Below are 22,598 nucleotides of genomic sequence, written 5' to 3'. Positions count from 1 at the left end.
GAGAAACTAAAATATCATGGACTCAAATGTAAAACTGAGAAATGTGAGATTTCGAAATCTTTGGTCGAATATGTAGGCCACATTATTGACTGTGATGGTATAAGACCTTCAGAAAAACGTTTGGCTGCAATTCAGAATATGCCAAGGCCATCAAATATTAAAGAATTGGAATCATTTATAGGAAAAATTAATTATTATAATAAATTTATTCCGAATTTTTCGAAAACTGCAGCTCCACTAAATGAACTCAGAAAATTAAATGCAAAATTTGTTTGGACTGATCTACAAGAAACAGTTTTCAAAACTTTACGACAAGATATTGTGAACGCTACCAAATTGGTTCATTATGATGATAAATATCCAATCATTCTCGCAACCGACGCTTCCAACCGCGGAATTGGAGCAGTTTTGTCTCACAGATTTCCTGATGTCTCTGAAAAACCAATATGCTTTGCTTCAAAAACGCTGAATGCTTCTCAAGTTAATTATTCTCAAATAGAGAAGGAGGCTCTTGCCATAATATTTGGTGTGACCAAGTTTCACCAGTATCTATATGGTAGACACTTTGAATTAGTAACAGATCATCAAGCTCTTACTACAATATTTCATCCCTTCAAAAAGCTTCCTATCATGACATTGCATCGACTTCAACGCTGGGCCATTACACTGCAAGCATACGAATATTCTATAAAGTATAAAACAACTTCTCATCATGCAAACGCTGACGCATTATCAAGATTGCCAATGGGAGATGATAAAGAATTCGATAAAACTGAAGCGGAGGTGTTATATATTGATGATGTTTATAATACGATATTGCAAGACTGTCCTATTGATTCCGAAACTGTAGCATTGCACACAAAAAGCGACGAAACACTAAAAGTTATCACGAATTATGTGAAAAATGGCTGGCCGGAGGAGAATAAATCGGAGGCTTCTTTCAATCCGTATTTTGCAAGAAAATATTCGATTTCTATCGAAAATGATGTGCTTCTTCTGCACCATGAACACTCACGTGTAATAGTTCCAAGCTCACTTCGCTCAAAAGTTTTGAGTATGCTACATGACGGACATTGGGGTGCATGTAGAATGAAGCAATTAGCAAGAAGATATGTGTGGTTTCCGAATATTGACCAAGAAATTGAGAGTATGGCAAAAAAAAAATGTACTATTTGTCAAGAAAATGGGGATAATCCGAAACAAGTATTTTCTGCATGGCCCGAAGCTGAGCAACCATGGGAAAGAATACACATTGATTTTGCTGGTCCATTTTTAAACAAAATGTGGCTTATTGCAGTTGATTCGTACTCCAAATTTCCTTTTGTCAGGCCAGTATCTGTAGCTACCTCGGGATCAACTATAGCAGCTTTAGTTTTTTCGCAATTGAAGGTCTACCACGTACCATTGTAACTGATAATGGTACACAATTCACGTCATCTGAATTTAAAAGGTTTTGTGAAGTAAACGCTATTGAGCATCTGACAACAGCCCCGTTTCATCCGGCTTCGAATGGATTAGCTGAACGTTTTGTTCGAACTTTTAAGACAGCTTTTACTAAGATAAGTAAGGAACAACCAAATCAAGAACAGGCGTTGTACAAGTATTTGGTAACATATAGATCAACACCAAACCCACATACTGGTAAATCTCCAGCAGAATTACTTCACGGTCGTCAGCCTCGTACAATTTTAACCGCAATGTTTCCTGTGAAGCACGAATTATCAAAATTTTCTTCGAAGTTATCTATTGGTCAAAAGGTTTATGTACGAAATTTCTCTGGTAAAAAACGCTGGGTTGAAGGAGAAATAAAAGCAACAATGGGAAATTTAATGTTTACAGTAAAAACAGCGCAGGGCGAAGTCCGAAGGCATCAAAATCAAATAAAAAGCAGAATAGAAACGAGTGGAAACATTATATGTAACTAAACAATGTCATGTATCAAAAAAGACAGCTAATGACGATATAGACATATTAATTCCAGATAACTATTCTAATATGAATCCAAGCGTAGAAACAAGTGAACGACACTCAACAGTTATCGAACAAACCAACATCGCAAGCAGTTGTGAGAGGTTAGAACCAGCTAATCAAGCTTCAGGTCAAACCACAATTGTGGAAGCTTCCCAAAATATGCAATCCAACGGACAAGGAACTAGCGGAAAACAAAACTGTCAAAACAGCGAAATGTCACGCCCCTGTGGAAAACGTCGGCAACAGTTTACCCCCAGAAGATCGGAAAAGATTTAAAGGGAAAGCAAATTAAGTGCGAGGGAATGTTGGATATCTAAACTACTGTCATTCACACATTTTTAATCACATCTTCATTGAATTATTTTAACAAGCTATTATACTTTTTCGTATTTGAATAACTGTGACATTTTTTTCAGTCTCTTTCATTTTTATTCCATAATAAAGACGTTTTGGTATTTTTTGTAAAAGACTAGATTTTCTCAGATTCATCAGATACCTAATAAAAAGAAGGGCAAAAACAATATAATGTTAACGAAATTTTCTATACCTAAAGGCAAAATAGTTAATAGAAGCTACCTGATACCTCTTGCCAGTCGAAGTTTCTTTGCCATGTTGCATTTCTGAATGCACTTTTATGCCCCCACACACACAAAATAAAACTTAACACAGCCAAACAAGAGCACCAGAGCTCTTGAAAAAACAATGAAAGAGCTTTAAATGTGAACAAATCAATGGTACTCCCACAGTGGCTGATTGTTATATCGAAAGAGAGAAGGAGAGGGCATGACCAAAAACTGCTGCCAATGCCAACGTTACGCCAACGCTAACGTTTTTCTTGTTTATAACAACAACAATAATTGTGAAAAAGTTTGCATTCAAATAACAGCGTCCGGCAGCAGTGCGCAACAACAACTTTAGTAAAACGTACGTACTTCGTATTTTTGTGTTGTAATTACTCTCTCTCTCTCACTTGCACACTCCTTCTCTCTCCCCCGCTGAATTGCACACACATCAGCACATTCACTCGCGCGCATTGACGATATGGTGGATTCATGGTTTCATGTGCTTTGTTTATTTGCTTACTGTTGGCGGTGGTTGTTGTTTTTGTTGCCAGCCAGCCAAGTCAGCAGTTATTGAATTTGGTAAATTTACCGTTTTGTTTGCATTGGTATTAGTGCGCGCACGCGAGCTTATGTACAATAAGAGTTTGAAAAGTGAGTCGTGTCGTTCATATGGCATGGCATGGCAAAGGCAGCATGGCATATCTTTGAGTATTGTTTTTGATTTTGGATTTTTTGGTTTTGCTTGCGTACGGCGTTGTGTTGGTTTGATTGCCAGCATGGAATTTAAGTATGTACATGCAATTGAACATTTACAAAATGAGATATTCACAATGCATACTATGCACAGTGGCTCAGAAGTTATTAGGGACAGCATTTTTGTAGGTAGTTACAAATATTTGTATTGCTTTAGCATTGGCAAGGTACAAATACCACGATTTAACGGGGACAAATAAGATATATCAGTTCATTAGGAAAATAAACTTCCCTTCACCTACGCACTCATTTATTAGTGAAAAGTGAAGAGGTGGAAGTATGCTTTTGGGTTCGCCCGCGGCTGCTCCAAAGATTGCAAATTTGCTCATGAACATTCCATTGAGGATACAAGGACGTTTTATACACGTTTAATCTCACAGGGACCTCCTCTTTAGTGCCGAGTGCGAAAGGCTTGCCTCTGAGTGACACCATTTATTAGAGAACTTTAAGCGGTTGATTAAGGTAAATACCTCACAATTGTCGCTACTTATATAGGATAACCACCGTTGACGGATTTTTCTGATGCTCTCGCCTGAATTTCAACTCAGACGTTTAGCGTTAAAAGCAGATATGCTTACCTTTGAGTTACGGTGGCCCAAAGAATACACTCTTCTATTTATAGAGAATAAAAAAATTGGGTTTTACCGCGGTGAGAAAGTATACTGGCATACATAGGACTCCCCGTCCGAATTCCAGGAGAGTGTATCACCAGCAAAGAGTCGCATCATGTCACTAATCTTATTTTATGCGAAAGAAACTAAAGCAGAGGTGCAGCATAAGAAGAAAATACCCAGTTTAAGGAGGGAACGTCATAAGTCATCATTGTCTCCTGAGGGAGGTGGTCTACGTGGGAATTCTGATAGATCTGTATGTTATTCCACTGCGTGTCACAAAGCTGACGGGACCACACTGGCGCTGCACAACTTACCACAGACCGGCCAATTGCCTTGTACGTGGTCAACAAGGTTTTTTTGTCAGCACCCCACTGCTGCCGGCAAGTGACTTGAGGACCTTGTTTCTACTTTTGAATTTATCGCAAATTTCTGTGTCATGTGTGGAGAATTTGCAAGAGCTGTCAAATGTGACACCAAGTATTTTCGACACTTGATGGTCGGAATTGTCACTCCGTCGACCATTTCAGCTCCCTACACTCCTCATGCTTGTATTTAGTAAGCAATATGTCTGAAGATTTGGTGGAAGATATCTTCAAATATCTTGCAGTGAAGTAGGAGGCAAGTTCGTTGAGGTCGATGTTTAACCTATCGCAGATGTCATCAATGGGTGGGGGGCCTGATGCCATGATCGTATAATCGTCCGCCTTTGATACAATCTCTATGCCGTCTGGAGGGGGTGGAATGGAGGATAGGTAGAGGTTAAACAGTGCCGGAGATATCACCCCACCTTGGGGAACTCCCTGTTTCACTCTACGGTGTATTGATTTCCTATCCCTAAATTTCACAAAAGACTGGTGACCACAGAGATAATTCGCAAGTCAGCGTTTAAGGCCTGGCTGGAGGGACGTGTCGAATGCCTTTGATAGGTCCAGGGCCATGAGGACCGTCCTATCTCTTGGCCTGGGCGCCCTATCACTTGGTCTGGTTGTGCTATGCAGTCTTCGAAATCCATGCTTATGCTCGACGAATGGAAATTCTCCTCGAGGCTCAGAAGGAGTAGTCCCTCAAGCGTCTTGGCTGCTGGTGAACGTAGGGAGATCGGTCTGTATGACTCCCCCTCACTCGGATCCTTTCCAGGCTTCAGTAGTGGGATCACTCTGCCCATCTTTCAGACATCGGGTACTATAAGAGTATTCAAAGACAGGTTGAAGACAGTCGTAAGGTACTCGACTCTAGGTTGATCCAGATTCTTCAGCATCATTGTAGAGATTCCGTCGGGGCCCAAGGCCTTGGATGTCTTGGCGTCACGGACGACATTCGTAACTTCGTCCACGGTAAATTGTGATGCCTGCTCTTCGGCTCGGAGACCACGGATATGACAAATGGCTCTCCTCCTAGCCCTGTCACTCTCGGGATGCACAATCAATTTAGGGTTGAACAACCTGGCGCATCTCTTCGGATCAGTCACGGTTACGTCCGTCTACCGGGGTTCTAGTGTGACTTAACAGTAGATCTAAACCGGTACTAAGTTACGTTGCTCCTAGTGTTCCAGCCACAAATTCCGCTTATGTTCGTTGAGTACCCTGCTAATTTCCAGATTCAGCTCGCTGATTCTGGGGTTAGTAGGGTTTGCGCAACAAATCCCCTCACGCTCGTCTGCGAGCACCTCTGCTCAGTAAATTTGGCCACACTGGGGTATTCGACCGGCTGCTGCGTTAATGATGTCTCGGAATTTCCTCTCGCTAACTAGCAGTTCTCTGAAGCGGCGATTGATGTACTTTCTGAAGCCAGCCCAATCGCCATTCTTCTGATTGAAAAACGTCCGGCGCTCAGGGGTTTTGAAGTCGGGTAGTCAGTCGATGGTGAGAATTATGGGGAGGTGGTCTGACCGCAAAGAGATGACGGCTTGTCAGTATACGTCACTCGGGAATCAGGGAATGCAAAAGGAAATGTCTGACGAGCTGCTACACCTCCTTGTAATCCTAGTGGGGGCATCCTCATTCACCGTGCAAAACGTGGAGCCTTCAATCTGCTTTGCCAAGCTATGCCACGCTGGTCGTTACCTATGGGAGAATGCCATGAAATGTGTTGCGCATTAGTCTCCAAAAACCAGACCATTATGTACAGATAGTAGCCCCATTACTATTAATTGGGACATAGCTACCAACCGGCGGTATGTACACGTTGTATAGCTCTATCCCGGCAGTACCCGACCTGACTGCTATCCCCATGCACTCCATGTAGAGGTCGACCGATGTTGGAGGCAGTTCTGGCAAACCGAACAGAACCAGGGTCCGGGGTACTTTTCCATCCTATGTGGGTGTGTGGCCACCCCACCCTACATATCCCTCCAACAGGACATATTTATGGATAATGGCAAAAAGAGGCTCAAATCTTGTCTCTGTTTTATGGCCAAGTGTTTCAGGGATGCCTCACCTAAACTCAACCTAAATCACACATATATACCGACTATAGCAATATATAGATCAAATGTGGTTTGTGGGAGTAGAGTATGAATCTGATCTCCACTTTCGGGGCAAAGGGTTTGGCTACTCCAATCGACAACCAAAATTTAGAGAACGAATTAGATCTAACATCCAAACTTTAATGGGCGGACCCTCCTATTACCGTATTTTCAAAAACGCCAGATCTCGAAGAAGGTTGAGGCGATTTAAGCGAAATTTAGTTTGTTTATAATAACTCAAAAACCGAAATTTTTATCTTTATTTATGGTGGGATGTCCAGAGGGGCCGCCCTACCTCCAAAGCCCGCCAAATGGAAATATAAACCAATAATGACAATATGGGCTTCAAATGAAAGATATTTGACCCTAGAGCATAAACCGCTACACCTTACTCCCAAAAATACATCTATTTGGGAAGAGAGCATCAATATGATATCGGTTTATATGGGAGCTGCATCAAGGTGTAGATCGATTCAGACCACATTGAACACGTATATTGAAGATCATGGGAGAAGTCGTTGTTCAAAGTTTCTGCCAAACCTGATGAGAATTACGCCCTCCAGAGGCTCAAGAAATCAAGATCCCAGATCGGTTTATATGGCAGTTATATTAGGTTATGAACCGATTTGAACCATACTTAGCACAGTTTTTGGAAATCATAATAAACACTTCATGCGCAATTTCAGCCAAATCGAATGAAAATTGCGCCCACTAGTGGCTCAAGAAGTCGACTTCCAAGATCAGTTTATATGACAGCTATATTAGGTTATGAACCGATTTGAACCATACTTAGTACAATTGTTGGAAGTCATAAAAAAACACGTCATGCGAAATTTCAGTCAAATTGGATGAGAAACCAAGATCCCAGATCGGTTTATATGGTAGCCATATCAGGTTATGTACCGATTTGAACGATACTTCGCACAGTCATATGGAAGTTATAACAAAACACTTCGTGCAAAACTTCAGCTCAATCAGATGAAAATTGCGCCCTCTAGTGGCTCAAAAAATCAAGATCCAAGATCGGTTTATATGGCAGCTATATCAAAACATGGACTATATCAAAACATGGACCGATGTGGCCAATTTACAATCCATAAGAAGTATTTGTGTAAATTTTCAAGCGCCTAGTTTTACTCCTTCGAAGTAAGCGTGCTTTCGACAGACGAACAGACGGACAGACATGGCTACATTGACTTAAAATGTCATGAAGATCAAGAATATATTTTGTTTATGGGGTCTTGAACGCATATTTCGAGGTGTTACAAACGGAAAGATGCAATTAGTATATCCCCAACCTTTGGTGGAGGGTATAAAAACAATTTGACATCCCTATTTTGGACCAAAGACAATATGGGGTTAAAATAAATAATATTTGGAAGTAGAGCACGATGCTGATATATTTTGAGGACTAAGTGCTTGGGGGACAACCCCAATCCCAAAAAAACACCCCTAAATCTGACATTTTTACCGGGCTCAAATAAAGGTATTTGGGAGTAGAATACAAATCTGATATGTGGGACCATGTATTTGGGACACCGCCCTTCCTCAAAACACCCACCAAATGGGTACAAATTTACCGACCATTGCAATATGTAGCTCAAATTAAAGATATTTGAGATTAGGAAACGAATTCGACAGCCATTTTGATTTATAGTTTTTATTTTAAATAAAATTCTAACCAGGTTTCTATAAAAAATTTTTAAGAAAGAGTTGTTTGTTTTGATATATGTACATACTTTTGCTCTCTACTGTATTCCACAATGCGGCAATAGAGGTTTACAATAAAATGTAAACATTCAATAACCAATCACCCACCTGTGAAGGGCTATAACATAGAGCTCCACTTTCATAATTCTCATAAAGAAAAATTCAACTCCTAACCAAAATACATTACCGAAATCGTCTAATAAACATGCGTAGTTAAAATGCAATGACATTTTCTACTACGCAACAATGCAAATGTTATGTTACAAGCCTCAGCAGAGTCTTTTAACATAATGTTAAAGAGCCACTACCATTTTCTTTGCTGTCATTACTCTCTCTCTCTCTCACTGCTCTTTTCTCAGCTAAACAAATCGTTTAATTGATATTAACAAAGATATGACGTTGCCAATGTGAACAAGAAACACACAAAATATGCGCTGAGTACAGCAGTTGTGACTGTTAACAGCGCTGCCGCAGCGCTCTGCCATTGCTGTTAGTTGTATGAACGCCAATGTGCGACAACTGCTCTGCTGCTCTGAGTTTTTCAAATTGGACGATGACGATGACGCTGACGTTGGCGATGAAAATTTTCTCTTTTTCACATTGAACCAACTTGAATTATTTTCAGTACGTATTGTACTTTGAAGTGAAACGGAGGTTTATCGGATACCAAGTGTAAAGCCACCCAGCCAGCCGCGCCGCCAAATCAAAAGAAGAAAAGAAAAATTGTTGAAAAATAAAATCAACCAACCAATTTATAAGCAAAAGCCAACCAATCACAAATATTCTATCAATCTTTCATTTCTTGTGTATTGTGTCGTTGTCGTCGGTATTACGCTACATACATATGTATGCCTGAGTGTTGGTAGTAGTAGTAGTAGTTGTGCGGTGTAATTGTAACACAGAGTATCTGTCTGTCTGTCTGTTTTTCGGTCGGTCGGTTCTTCAGCTTGTGCATGCAATAGCAACAATCCCCAAAACAAAAGCAACAACAAACGCAATTCAGCAGAAAACGAAGTGACAACAAAACAAAAATCAACCACCATTTCAGCGAAATAAAAAAAAATAAAGAAAGATATCAAACACACACAAAAAAAAGTAAGAAGGCAAGAAAACAAAAAATTACAAAAGCGGAAAGAAAAGAAAAATTGTCAAAGGTAATTCCTATAAGTTATTGTTGTCGCGCTTGCAAAAGAAACCAGAATCTAACGGGAAAATTATTCATTTGTGTGGTGTGTAATCCAATCGGAAAGTTTCGAAAAAGTCCAATATAGGCAATGCCATACGACGACAACCAACAGCAAAAGTGACCAAGTAAATTTTTTTCTAGCGAGACTTGTTGGAGAATTTCCGTTTTCCTTGCAAAATAAACGACATACAACAAGAAGAAGCAGCAGCAGCAGCAGAAGTAGTAGAGAAAAAAAGGTAAATTCTAAAAGAGTGTAGAGAAAATATTAAGTGTTTGGTGGTGTGCGAATGTGAATTCGTATATGTGTGTGTGTGTTTGTGTGCATGTAATACACAGTTAAGGCAAAAAATCAAGAAATACAAGTTAAAGCATCAACAAAAAATTGTAATTTCATGTAAGAAAGACAAAAAAAAAACCAGAAAAGCAAAAACAAAAATAGTTATTAACTTTACATTGAGTTAGTCTTGAAAATGGCAGGGCGACATTGCCATTGTCGTTGTCGTTGGCCATACAAACGTCCTTCTCTTTGACCCCCTTATGACCAGCCATTCATACCAACTGCAAAAAACCGACGTGCATGTATTTCGAAAGTTTTACAGCAACTCTAGAAACAAACCATGAAAATAAAACAAATTGTGATGATTTTTAATTATTGCCTGTGCCTGCTGGCGCTGCCGTTGTAATGCAAACGAATTTAATTTGCAATTGGTTTTGCATTGCTTTCTTGGCTTGGTTTCTTTTTGTTTTTATTGTTCATTTAGCCCCATATTAAGTGAAAGTGTGAAGAAAAGCCAGCCAAGAAAAAGAGAGAGAGTGCAGCAGCAGTCTCAGGTATAGACAGACCGACGGACGTGGGCTTATAAGTAAATGCAGAAAAATAACAACACAAAGAAACTGGAAACTTTTGAAAACCTCAATAAATTGGCAACTCATGAGGCAAAAAAAGCCTAGATTTTTAACAACCAGACAAAGGCTTAGGAAAAATCTAAAAAATGAAGAACTGAGTGGGAAAATCAAAATTGTGTGTGGGCTTTTGGATTTTCCAACAAACCCCCTTCTTGATTCAAGTTGTGTTTTTCTTATGCCCACCAGAGCAGAAAACTGTATTTGCCAAATATGGCGTTTTTGCCGTTTTGGCGTTTTTCCTGTTCTCTTGCTTGCTCTGGGGAAAAACTTGTTTGCATGCCTTAAAAGGCTAAAAACGAAAAGAAAAAAAAAAACAACCCCTTTGTAAACTTGGTTTTCTTAGAAAGTTCTATGAGAAAACTAAAAAACAAAGAAGGGATTAGCAAAATTAAAAAAATCAGAAAGAAATTTACTAAAACTCTTATCTGCCCTTTTTGGATAAAGGAAAAATTTTAATTTTCCTAAACCACCACCGCCAAATAAAAACGCCATCAATCCATCCAAGCCTTATTCACACATACATATATGTATACACAACAATGCAAGCATCTCTCCTTTGAAACAAACCTGGAGAGTCATAATAATATGAGAGCGAGTGAGAGAGATGGATAGAGAGCAAAACAATGTCAGTTAACTATTGCTGGCATAAAAAGGAATTGCCATTTACATTCAGTGATGCCAATTCAATAAGACAAGAAATTAGAAAAAAATAGCACCGGCTTAGGGGAGTTGAATGAATTTAGAGAAATTAGGAAGGAAAAAAGCACTTTAGGCTAAAATAAACTCTTAAAGGAGTTTTCTCCTCTACCTTGAATCGTTTTTTGTGAGATTTTAATTTAAATGCCGAAACCAAGAGTGTAATGACAAAAAATTCACATAGACAACTATTTTCTCATTAGAATTAGGTTCATAACCATGAGTGATCAAGAAATTTAATTTGTATTTGACCTGTATTAGATTAGGCAGCAATACCTTGCAATGACCCAAATCTTGTAAGGGGCTCTTGAAGTCAAAACGGCAGATAAATGACAGTTATATCAGGTAAAGGCCTGATACATATCACACACAGAAAAAAATAAAAATCGGTTTCAATCACGAAATTAATTGATCCAATAAATTTTTTAAATGAAACTGCTTTAATCATGAAAATAAAAATATCAATTAAAGTTTTTGAAAAAGTTGATTGAACAAATTTTCAATTAAAACAAGTAAGAGCGTGCTAAGTTCGGCCGGCCGAATCTTATATACCCTCCACCATGGATGGCATCTGTCGAGTTCTATGCGCAGTATCCCTTTTTATACAAACAAAGAATATTGAATAAGATTATGCTATTGTGTAATATTTCAGTTCATTCGGATAAAAATTGCGCCTTGTAGGGGCTCAAGAAGCAAAATCGGGAGATCGGTTTATATGGGAGCTGTATCAAGCTATTGATCGATTCAGACCATTGTGGACACGTATGTTGAAGGTCATGAGAGAAGCCGTAGTACAAAAAGTTTTCCTAGTCGGATGGGAATTGCGGCCTCTAGAGGCTCAAGAAGCCAAGATCCCAGATCGATTTATATGGCAGCTATATCAAAACATGGAGCGATTTGGCCCGTTTACAATCCCAACCAACCTACACGTGCTTTCGATAGACAGACGGACGGACATGGCTAGATCGACTTAAAATGACATGACGATCAAGAATATATATTTACTTTATGGGGTCTTAGACGCATATTTCGAAGTGTTACAAACAGAATGACGAAATTAGTATACCCCATCCTATGGTGGAGGGTATAAAAATTGCCTATTCAATTAAAAACAAGAAGGGAAAGGCAAAAGTCGGGCGGTGCCAATAATACTCTACACCAAACCTATAATTACCAATTGGGAGCTATCCCTAATTCTGAACCAATTTTGATAAACCTCGGTGGAGGTTTTCATATGGAATATAGTATCCGTAGTTGTAATAACTACGGCTCTATAAGTGCAAATATTGTGATGCTTATAAGTATATGGAAGTTAAAAATCAATGTGAGCCGTTATTTATAGAAAGCGCAAAATACCTGGCTTTAATGCTGGACAGGAAATTGAACTTCAAATCAACATTTTGGAAAGTACAAGAAAGGCAACTCTGGCCCTATACACCTGCAACAGAGCCATTGGTAAAAGTTGGGGGTTTAGACCGCGGTTAAGCATTGGGTTTTATACTGCAGTTGTCAGACCTTTAATGCTTTATGGTGTTGTGGTCTGGTGGACGGCGCTTCATGAGGACTCCTCAAAATGCAACCGAAAATATTGTTTCCCGAATTCTAAAAAAAGTGTAGCTATGCGGATTTAGGTATAGCTACAAAAAAAAAATCCCAATAAAAATTTTTTTCAATTAAAAATTTTATTGAAAATAGGGTGTTTTCTATTAAAAAATTATGATTTATTGAATCCGGCGCATTTATTGTCCAATTTTACTGAAATTTGAAACGGTCAGTTGTGTTAGGCTCTTCGATGTCTCTTTTTAATTTGGTCCAGATTTGAATATAGCTCCCATATAGACCGATCTCTTGACTAAAGATCTTGGCGCATTTATTATCCGATTTCGCTGAAATTCGTCACAGTGAATTATGTTAGAATTTTCGACAGATTTGCAGTTACCGTCAAAAATAAGCTTGCATCAATAAATTTTTTATTTAAAAATGGCGAAAATTTCAATCCCAATCGCAATTGAAAATAAAGTTTAGATTCAATTTAAAACTATTGAATAAATATTTTTTTTTAATTTCCTAAAGTGCATTCATGATCGTTATTGAAAAAAACCCGGATTCAACTAAAAAATGATTGATTCAAATAATTTTTTAATTGAAAACATTTTTATTTGCAATTAAAATTTTAAAAAAAGAACTTTCGTGATACTTTTTTTTCTGTGTGGGTCTCAAAAAAAACAAAAAGCACTCGATTTCCTGGAACGATTTTAATGAATTTATATATACTGCTGAGGGCATATTAAAAAAATTTAAAAAATTAAAAAAAAAAAATTATTTAATAATAAAAGTAATAATTTAAAAATTTTACAATAATTTAAGAATGTGAAAGGGGTTGACAAGAGGGTGCAGATATTAATCCGACCCATGCCATAAACATACTTCTAAGCCAGTAATCGGCTTGTTGTGCGCTCTAAAAAAATAACAAGTAATAAGGCGTTAAGTTAGGCCGGGCCGAACTTTGGATACCCACCACCTCGGGTATATATTGTATATAAAACACCTTTCATCAAAATCCGGTAAAAATTGCATACCTTATATCCCAAAGCAGTTATATCGAAATATAATCCGATTTTGGCCAAATACTAATAAGTACAAGTCATTGTTCAATTGTGTATAACAACAAAATTGGTCTTTTAAGTAGCTATATCTAAAAATAAACCGATCTGAACCATATACAACATGGATGTCGAAAACAATTCACTGTCCCAAATTACGGCGACATCGGACAATAAATGCCCCTTTTTATGGGCCCAAAACATTAAATCGAGAGATCGCTCTTTATGGCAGCTATATCCAAAACTGGACCGATCTGAGTGAAATTGAAGAAGGATGTCAAAGGGCCTATCACAACTCACTGTCCCAAATATCGGCGACATCGGACAATAAATGCGCCTTTTGTGGGCACAAAACTTTAAATCGAGAGATGGGTCTATATGGCAGCTATATCCAAATCTGGACCGATCTGAGTGAAATTGAAGAAGGTTTTCGAAGGGCCTAAGACAACTAACTGTCCCAAATTACAGCACAATTAGATAATAAATGTGGATTTTATGGGCCTAAGACCCTAAATCGGCGGATCGGTCCAAGATCTGGACCGATCTTGGACAATTTGACGAAGGATGTCTAAGGACCTAACACAACTGACTGTACCAAATTTCAGCACAATCGGATAATAAATGTGGCTTTTATTGGCCTAAGACCCTAAATCGGCAAATCGGTCTTAACCTGCTTATAGACAAACAAAGAATCTGTGCAAATGTCTGGTAAAGTGTCCCCACCTAAGTGCCGGTATCTGTTAGAAGCTAAAGCCCGGCAATGGCAAAAGAAATACTCCAACGTCTCATCACATTCCCCGCATGCATTACACATGCTATCACTTGCCGTACCGATTTTACCTAAGTGAGCTGGTAATCCTATGTGTCTCATTATAATACCAATAGCTATGCTGCCTTCCTTTCAATAATAGCCGCGTCTTCTCACGATGGGGGGATCCCATTAGATTTTCGCCATCCTACCGACCGTTTCGCTGTTCCACAGGGTTACATGCGCATTCGTCGCTCAAGCCCTTAACTCGGACTGTGTCTATTTGAAAGTCTTCGGGTTAACCAAGTTTATTGACGGCAGTCCTCTGGCCTTCACTGCCAAAGTTTCCGGACTTCATTCCGAATTCTGAACGTTTCGATCACAACGTTTTACCAATTTTCTCTTCTTTCTTCGAAAAGGACTTTTCTACTCTCTCTCCTTTTTTCCCGATACAATTCTTTCGCCTGGCGCGTTACTTATATGCTATGGAAAGTACGAACGATTTTAAAGGCATTTCATTCAGATCATTAGAGTTGCTTTGGATACCTACAAGTAAATTTGTAGGATTGGATGTATGATCATTCTTATTGCTGCATCCAAATTGTCTCAAATTGGCTCGAACAGGAGGAAGGCTAATAAAGAAATTTAGAAAAAATAAAACCACAATTGGTCCAGATTTGGATATAGCTGCCGTATAGACCGATCACTGGGTTTAAAGTCTTGGGCCCATAAAAGGCGCATTTATTGTCCGATGTGGCCGAAATTTGGGACCGTGAGTTGTGTTAGGCCCTTAGACATCTTTCGTCAATTTGGCCCAGATCGGTCCAGATTTGAATATAGTTGCCATATTGAACGATCTCTCGATTTAAGATTTTGGGCCTATGAAAGGCGCATTTATTGTCCGATGTCGCCGAAATTTGTGACAGTGATTTAAGTTAAGCCCCTCGTCATACTTCTTTAATATGGCACAGATCGGTCCTGATTTGGATATAGCTGCCATATAGACCCATCACTCGGTTTAAGGTCTTGAGCCCAAAAAAGGCGCATTTATTGTCTGATCTCGCCGAAATTTGGGACAGTGAGTTGTGTTAGGCCCTTCGACACCCTTATGCAATTTGGCTCAGATCGGTCTTGATTTGGATATAGCTGCCATATAGACAGATCTTTCGATTAAAGGTTTTGGGGCAATTAAAGGCACATTTATTGTCCAATTTCCCCGAAATTCGGGACAGTGACTAATGTTGGACTTTTCGGTTTAGATCGGTCTTGGGATATAGCTGCCAAAAATAAGAATATTGAAACATAATTGGTTGGCCCAAATTGGTCCAAATTGGATAATATTTCGATATAACTGCTATGGGTGCATAAATAAATGTGGTTACATTTTTGTGGTTTACTTATTGCCCTTTTATTTGTTTACCCTTATAACGTTCATTTAAGTCTCATATTGTGGTGATTGACATAAGGAGTTCTTTTTGGTGTAGGATGGCCCTTACACATTTCGCTTCAGATAAGGATATTAAATTCATTCTCTACTTCTAAATATCTTTAGTTTGAGTCCAATATTGCGATTGTCGTAAAATATGTACGATTTGTGCAAGTTTGGGAACCCCAAACAGTTGGTGCAAGAATTGGATATCTGATTCGTTTTCTACTCTCATCTCATTTTAGTCCCATATTGACGTGATAGGTCAATTAACCTATTTGAGGTGATGTAAGCAAAAATTTTAATGTCATATTCGTAACCTACTCCTTTCTACCTTTCATTTGAGTCCCGTATAGCCAAGTTCGGCTCATAAGCCCATTTTTGAGATGAGGTGACCCCACATTATTTGGGCTTGATTTGTGTGCTATATTCGTAATCTATACTTTAATACCTTTCATTTGAGCTCTATATTAACATGAACTCCAATATGTCTGTTTGAACGAGTTTTGGGATAGGGGACGCTCCAAGTTTTAATATAATCATAATATACTCTCCCATGCCTTTCTTTTCATATCCGTATTGTCTCGATAGGTTTACTTTTGTTTTTGGTTTTTTTTTTCTTTTCATTTTAAAACGCTCAATTTCGAGGTACTTTTGGTATTTTCCCCGTAAAGATCACTTTTGTCACAATTGCAACCATAGCTAAAAAAAATAGTTGAAACAGTCGGCGACAAAAATCGACTTGAAACTAAATCCATATCGATTTTTTTTTAATTTTCCGACTTGTTTTTTTTTTCTTTTTTCAATTTTTTTTGTGACCATTTTGACTTATTTTGACTTCAAAGTCGACTTTTTTAAACAGTACCAGTCGACTTCGACTTTTCGCACAAAAAGTCGATTAATCGATTAGTCGAAAGTCGACTTTTAGATCCCTAACCCTGAATTTCTGATGTTCTTAACGGGAATTGGACACTGGCAATTAGTATCAATGGCAGACATCTGCAATACAGTGACGACAAATCCTTTATTTTTTTTTCCTTGAAGTTTATTTTATGATGAATTGGCAACACTCAAAATATCTCAAATAAAATTGATAAGAAATTCCAGTTATAGTTTTAACAATTAAATACTTGTATAAGTGGTAAAACAGCTCTCCAATATTTCCGTAACACAATTCCAATATCTCTCGCTAGAGTGGTCTATAAAACTTATTAAAAATCAAAGTTTATATACCAATTTGACATTAAAAGTATTTTTTAATACTTTTTTGTCTAATTGGCAACACTCAACATTGACAAGCAATTCCAGTTGGAATTTCACTATGAAATGAGCATAGTGGTCGGTTTGGTCTAGTATCCACCACACAATCAAAGAAGGAGAGAGAGAGAGAAAAAAATACAGAGAGCAAGGATTTTTTTAGGCTATGCTGTTTTCTGGCTGCGTGTCTGATAAGACACCAAACAACAGTTATATTGTTATGCTTTTTGGCTTTCTCAGCTTCTAAGGTGCTTCAAGAGGGTGGTGGGGGGAGTTAGGTAAAGCAAAACAACCACCCACCCACCCGGATACAACAAAGTGCTATGCCAAAAGAAAACATGAACAGCATATAAACTACATTTGGGCTCTTTGCTTATTATTTTAACTGTTAAGTTGCCGAGACGACGGCGGCGACGGCGACAATGATTTTTTTTTTTTTGGTTTTGTGTAATTGTTATTTTTGCCGTTATTGTTATTATCATTATGGGTAAGATACTCTACTCTCTTTCTCTCTCTGCCAGTGGTGAGTGAGTGTGAGAGTAAAAGAATACAAGTTGGTGGGTTTCTTTCTCTATGTGCCCAACCAGATTTTTCATGGCTTGCGCTCAAATCAAAGATTTGTTGTTTATGGTGTATATACGAGTTATGCCAACAACAACTACAACCACACTGCCATGTCTACTCTGCTGCTACGAGTGCTGCCATTGAGTGAGCAGAGAGCTGTGTACTTGCGCTCTAACCCATCTAACGCACACACACTTGCAGACAGACATACAGCCAGACACACAATTGACAACAGAACGTTAAGCGGAACTTACGCACTTTTCTTTGACGCTGCTGCCCAACGCCGTTGTTGCCGTTGCTTGTCTTTCCCCATTGTGTTTCTCGCGCTCGCTCACACATAGCAGAAAACCCAAAAAATTCCCAATTCATTCATTCACCCACAACCCATACACGCGATCAAAACAACAAACGGTAAAGTACCTATAACTAGAGACAACAATAAAGCGAAAAATCAAAGAAATATTGAAACGAAATAAAACAAGAAAAAGGCAAACAAAAAAAAAAATACAAAGAACACTAATGTTTTTCCCGCATGTCGTTATTAGACGGACGACAACGACACATCTTTTTTTTCTAGTTGGCTTTTTGTGAACAAAAAAAAAAAAAATTAAGAAAACCTAGTGGCCATTGAAATTAAAAACGGCAGGCAACACAACCACAAGACACTTGTTTTATTTGTTGTTGTTGCGGGTTGCTCGCTGCTGTCATTTTGCCTGTCCGTCTGTCTGTCTTTCACACACAGCCCAGAAAACTTAAACAAAACAAAGCAGTCCCAGCAAATACTCTACCACTACTTGACAGAAAATCATCATCATCATCATCGTCAGTTCATTTTTTCCAAAAAACCAAAAAGAAAAATTATTACCCAACATTGAGAAATTTGTCAACGAATGAAAAGCCTAAAACAAAATAAGTCAAAGCAAACCAAAAAAAAAAAACACGCCACACAGAAAACCGAATCAGTGAGTGAGTGAAAAAGTGTTGTAAGTCTAACAAAGGAGAAAATTCAGTGAAAATTGTTTAAAAAAATTCAAAAACCTGAGATGTTTAAGGCTTGTGATAAAGAAAAGTGAATTTTGTAGGAAAATCTATGCCAGGAAATTGGAAATTTTCCCCACTAGGCATTGTGAAACAAAGAAGAAGAAGCTTCACCAGCATTTCTGTTTGGCCAAAATTGTGTAAATGTTTTGTGAGTCCTGCTGGCTTGCTCTGGAAAATCCCTCAAAGCAAAAGAAAAGTTGTAATAAGCCAACAAACAAAAATCGCCAAATGAATTTTTCTCCCCTAACTCTCTCTCTCTCCAAGAAAGTTAACAATAAATTTCTTTAACCCCCCACCACATGGCCGCCTGTCTTTTATTCTCATCAAGTGTTCAATTATCGTATTATTCATTCATTATCATTTGTCAATTTTGGGCCATCCATCTACTCGCTGTGTTTGTAGTGTGTCTGTCCGTCGGTCGGTCTCTGTCCATTTTCACATGTTTTCATAGGAAAATTTTTCTATCATCCCTGTTTCACATGTTCTCTTCTAAGCTTCCGTTCGTTGGCTTTTGCCACCAAAAAAAGAAACAACTTCTGGCGAAATTGTAAAAGTCTCTCGATGTGTTTGTTAGAATTTTCGGCATTTTTAAGGGTTGTCATTAGAGAAACTTTCATTTTCCTCTTCATGGCCGCCAAGGCAGAGGCTGTCAAAAACATCATACATATCTCCCCATACACCACCTCTCTTTTCTGCCATTAACTTCAGCCAACTCATGCTCTTAATGAAAAAAAGAATCCCAATGCAAGTAAGTGCAGGTTGGTTGGCTAATTTTTTAGCGTCGCCGAGAAACAACACCACCATCCATAATACCCAGCAGCCTCAACATTGCCGCAACTCTGCTTGCATTGAAATTGCATTGCCCCCCCCATTATTTAAACTCAGCCAAGGGGGTGTCACTCACACAGTCGGCAGCAAGGAAGGAAGGAAAAATCATCTTCTCATCTGTCATTGCCATAGTTGACGATGTGTTGATGCTCGCTTGAGCCGCTGCCTCTGTCCGCTACTCATCATCTGTCAAGAGAGGGAGGGTGGTGGTGGTGGTTTTTTTTTCGGCATTGACTTTGCATTGTTGCCGTTCATTGAGTGCTCTATACGTTTCCTGCCTTTTATTGTTATTGTTGTTGTTGTTGCTGTTTGGCTGCTGTAGTTTTACCGTTTGTTTTTTTTTGCTCTTATAGGGATGCCAAATGTGGTTTGAGTGATTGACTAACTGGTTTATATTAAAAATTTATTACAGAACATTAGGTAAAAATGGGATTTTATTAAAAACAAGTTTCAGGGTGGGGTGTAAGAAAGATTTAGAGGGTAGTTCTTATTGGAAATTCTATTTGTTCTTGTGTGAAGGTGAAAAAAATTATTAATTATTAATTTTTTCAAAAATAATGAATGAACAAGTTTAGAAGAAAACAATTCCTGGAAACCAAGCAACATAGATTCTGCCAAAATTTTACACGGAAATTTAGTTGAAGGGCATCATTTTTTTCCATATATCAAACTTTTGTCAAACCAGCAAAACTTAAAGCTTCTAGCAATCGAACAAGGATAACCTAAAGACTGTTTTATACCAGGTTATGGACCGATTTCGACCTTGTTGTTGGAAGTCATAACAGAACACCGCTTGCAAAATTTCAGCCAAATCGGACAAAAATTGCGAATTGTAAGGGCTCAACCATTAAAATCGGCAGATTGGTCTATGTGGGAGCTACATAAGGTTATAGACCGATTTGGACCGTACTTGGCCCACTGGTTGGAAGTCATAACAGAGCACTATGTGCAAAATTTCAGCCAAATCGGAAATTAGTTTCGGCTTGTAAGGGCTCAAGAAATCAAATCGGGAGATCGGTTTATATAGGAGCTATATCAGATCATTGAACGATTTGGACTTTGTTGAAACTCTTAACAGAACATTGCATGCTAAATTTAAGCCAAATCGCACGAAAATTGCGGCTTCCAGGGACTCAAGAAGTCAAATCGGGAGACCAATTTATATGGGAGCTACATCAGGTTATAAACGACCGTACTTGGCTATGTTGTTGAAAGTCATAACAGAATTCTATGTCCAAAATTTCAATCAAATCGGATTAAAATTGCGGCTTGTAAGGGCTCAAGAAGTCAAATTGGGAGATCGGTTTATATGGGAGCTATATCAGGTTATAGATCGATTTGGACCGCACTTGGCACAGTTGTTGGAAGTCATAACAGAAGGCTACATGGAGGCCACCGTAGCGCAGAGGTTAGCATGTCCGCCTAGGATGCTGAACGCCTGGGTTCAAATCCCGCCGAGACCATCGGAAAAAATGTTCAACAGTGGTTTTCCCCTTCTTATGCTGGCAACAATTGTGAGGTACTATGCCATGCCATCTCTCCAAAGAAGTGTCCGCTGTGCGACACGCCGTTCGGACTCAGCTATAAAAAGGACACCCCTTTTCATTAAGCTTAAACTTGAATCGGACTGCACTCATTGATATGTGAGAAGTTTGCCCCTGTTCCTTAGTGGCATGTTCATGGGCAAAATTTGTATTTGTGCAATATGCTCATTTCTAAAGGTTTTGTTTTTCAGTTTTGTTTCCTTTTTAAGAGAATTTTGCAAGGATTTCCTTTTGATAAGAAATTTTGTAAAAATTTCCTTATAATAAGGAAATTTGCAAAAATTGTCTTTATAGGCAAATTTTGTCAACATTTTCTTTTGATAGGAAAATTTTCCAAAATTTTCATTTGATAGGGAAATTTGCTAAATTCTTTTTGTGTAGGATATTATCACAAAAATTTTGTTTAAAGGAAATTATGGAAAAGTTTCCTTCTTATAGAGAGCTGAAAAGAAAAACTTGCTTATCACAAGAAATTTAGTCAAAATACCGTTTTATACCCACCATCGAAAGATTGGGGTATATTCATTTTTTCATTCCGCTAGCTACACATCAAAATATCCATTTCCGATCCTATAAAGTATATATATTCTTGATCATCGTAAAAATCGAAGACCATCTAGCCATGTCCGTCCGTCTGTCTATCTGTCCGCCCGCCTGTCTGTTAAAATCACGATACAGTCTTGAGAGATATTGAGATGCAATTTTGCACAGACTATTTTGTTTTTCTATAACCAGGTTAAGTCCGAAGATGGGCTATATCGGATTATATCTTGATATAGCCCCCATATAGACCGATCCGCCGATTTAAGGTCTAGGGCCCATTAAAGTCGCATTTATTATCGGATTTTGCCAAAATTTGGGACAGTGAGTTATGTAAGGTTTTTCGACTTCCTTCTTCAATTTGGCCCAGTTCGGTCCATATTTGGATATAGGTTCCACATAGTCCGATCTCTCGATTTAAGGTCTTGGGCACCTAAAAGACGAATTTTTTGTCCAATTTCGCTGAAATTTGGGACAGTGGGTTGTGTTAGGCCCTTCGACATTTTCTTTCAATGTGACCCCGATTGGTCTAGTTTGGATATAGCTGCCATATAGTCCGATCCGATTTTGAGCCCCTAAAAGGCGAATTTTTTATCCGATTTCGCTGAAATTTTGGGCAGTGAGTTGTGTTATGGTCCCTTGATATCCTTCTTAAAGGTGCTCCAGATTTGGATATAGTTGCCATATAGACCGATCTGTCGATTTGAAATCCTAGTCCAATGATAAACGCATTTATTATCCAATTTTGCTGAAATTTGAAACAGTGACAGTGAAATTTGAAGCAGTTACGAGGCTTTTCGACATCCGTGTCCTATATGGTTCAGATCGGTCTATATTTGAATATAGCTGCCAAAAAGACAAATGTTGAACCAAAAATTGAACAGTGGCCTGTATTTATTAGACCATATTGGGTCCAAATCGGACCATATTTAGTTATAGCTGCTATGGGTGCATAAATAATGCATTGGATTATAACGAAAGGTGGTTTGGGTTTACACCCGAGGTTGTGGGTAACCAAAGTTCGGCCCAGCCAAACTTAATGCGTTTTTACCTGCTGTATGAAAGTTTTCAAAAACTTCCTTTTTAATAATAAAAATTTCAAAATTTTCCTTTTTATGGGAATTTTTTGGTAAAATTTGGTAAAAAATTTAATTTTTTAGGGACATTTTGTCAAAATTCCTTTT

At 38.4% G+C, this 22,598-nt stretch overlaps 1 protein-coding gene across 7 annotated transcripts in view; it reads left to right on the top strand.

Annotated features, from left to right (window-relative positions):
• Positions 1-8,709: 8,709 nt before the first annotated feature.
• LOC106081057 (heterogeneous nuclear ribonucleoprotein L) overlaps positions 8,710-22,598 on the top strand; it is a 451,695-nt gene continuing 437,806 nt past the window's right edge. For 5 of the 7 annotated variants that reach the window (XM_013242759.2, XM_013242758.2, XM_013242757.2 and 2 more), the window contains exon 1: positions 8,710-9,497. The gene's annotated coding sequence lies outside the window, so the exon portion shown is untranslated. Of the gene's footprint in view, positions 9,498-17,367; positions 17,873-18,101; positions 18,445-22,598 lie in introns of those variants that run through there. The other 2 variants (XM_013242755.2, XM_013242754.2) reach the window with 2 other exon arrangements.

This window comes from Stomoxys calcitrans, chromosome 5 (genome assembly GCF_963082655.1).
Source record: "Stomoxys calcitrans chromosome 5, idStoCalc2.1, whole genome shotgun sequence".
Lineage (NCBI taxonomy): Eukaryota > Metazoa > Arthropoda > Insecta > Diptera > Muscidae > Stomoxys > Stomoxys calcitrans.
This window is presented reverse-complemented; position numbering and strand designations above follow the sequence as displayed.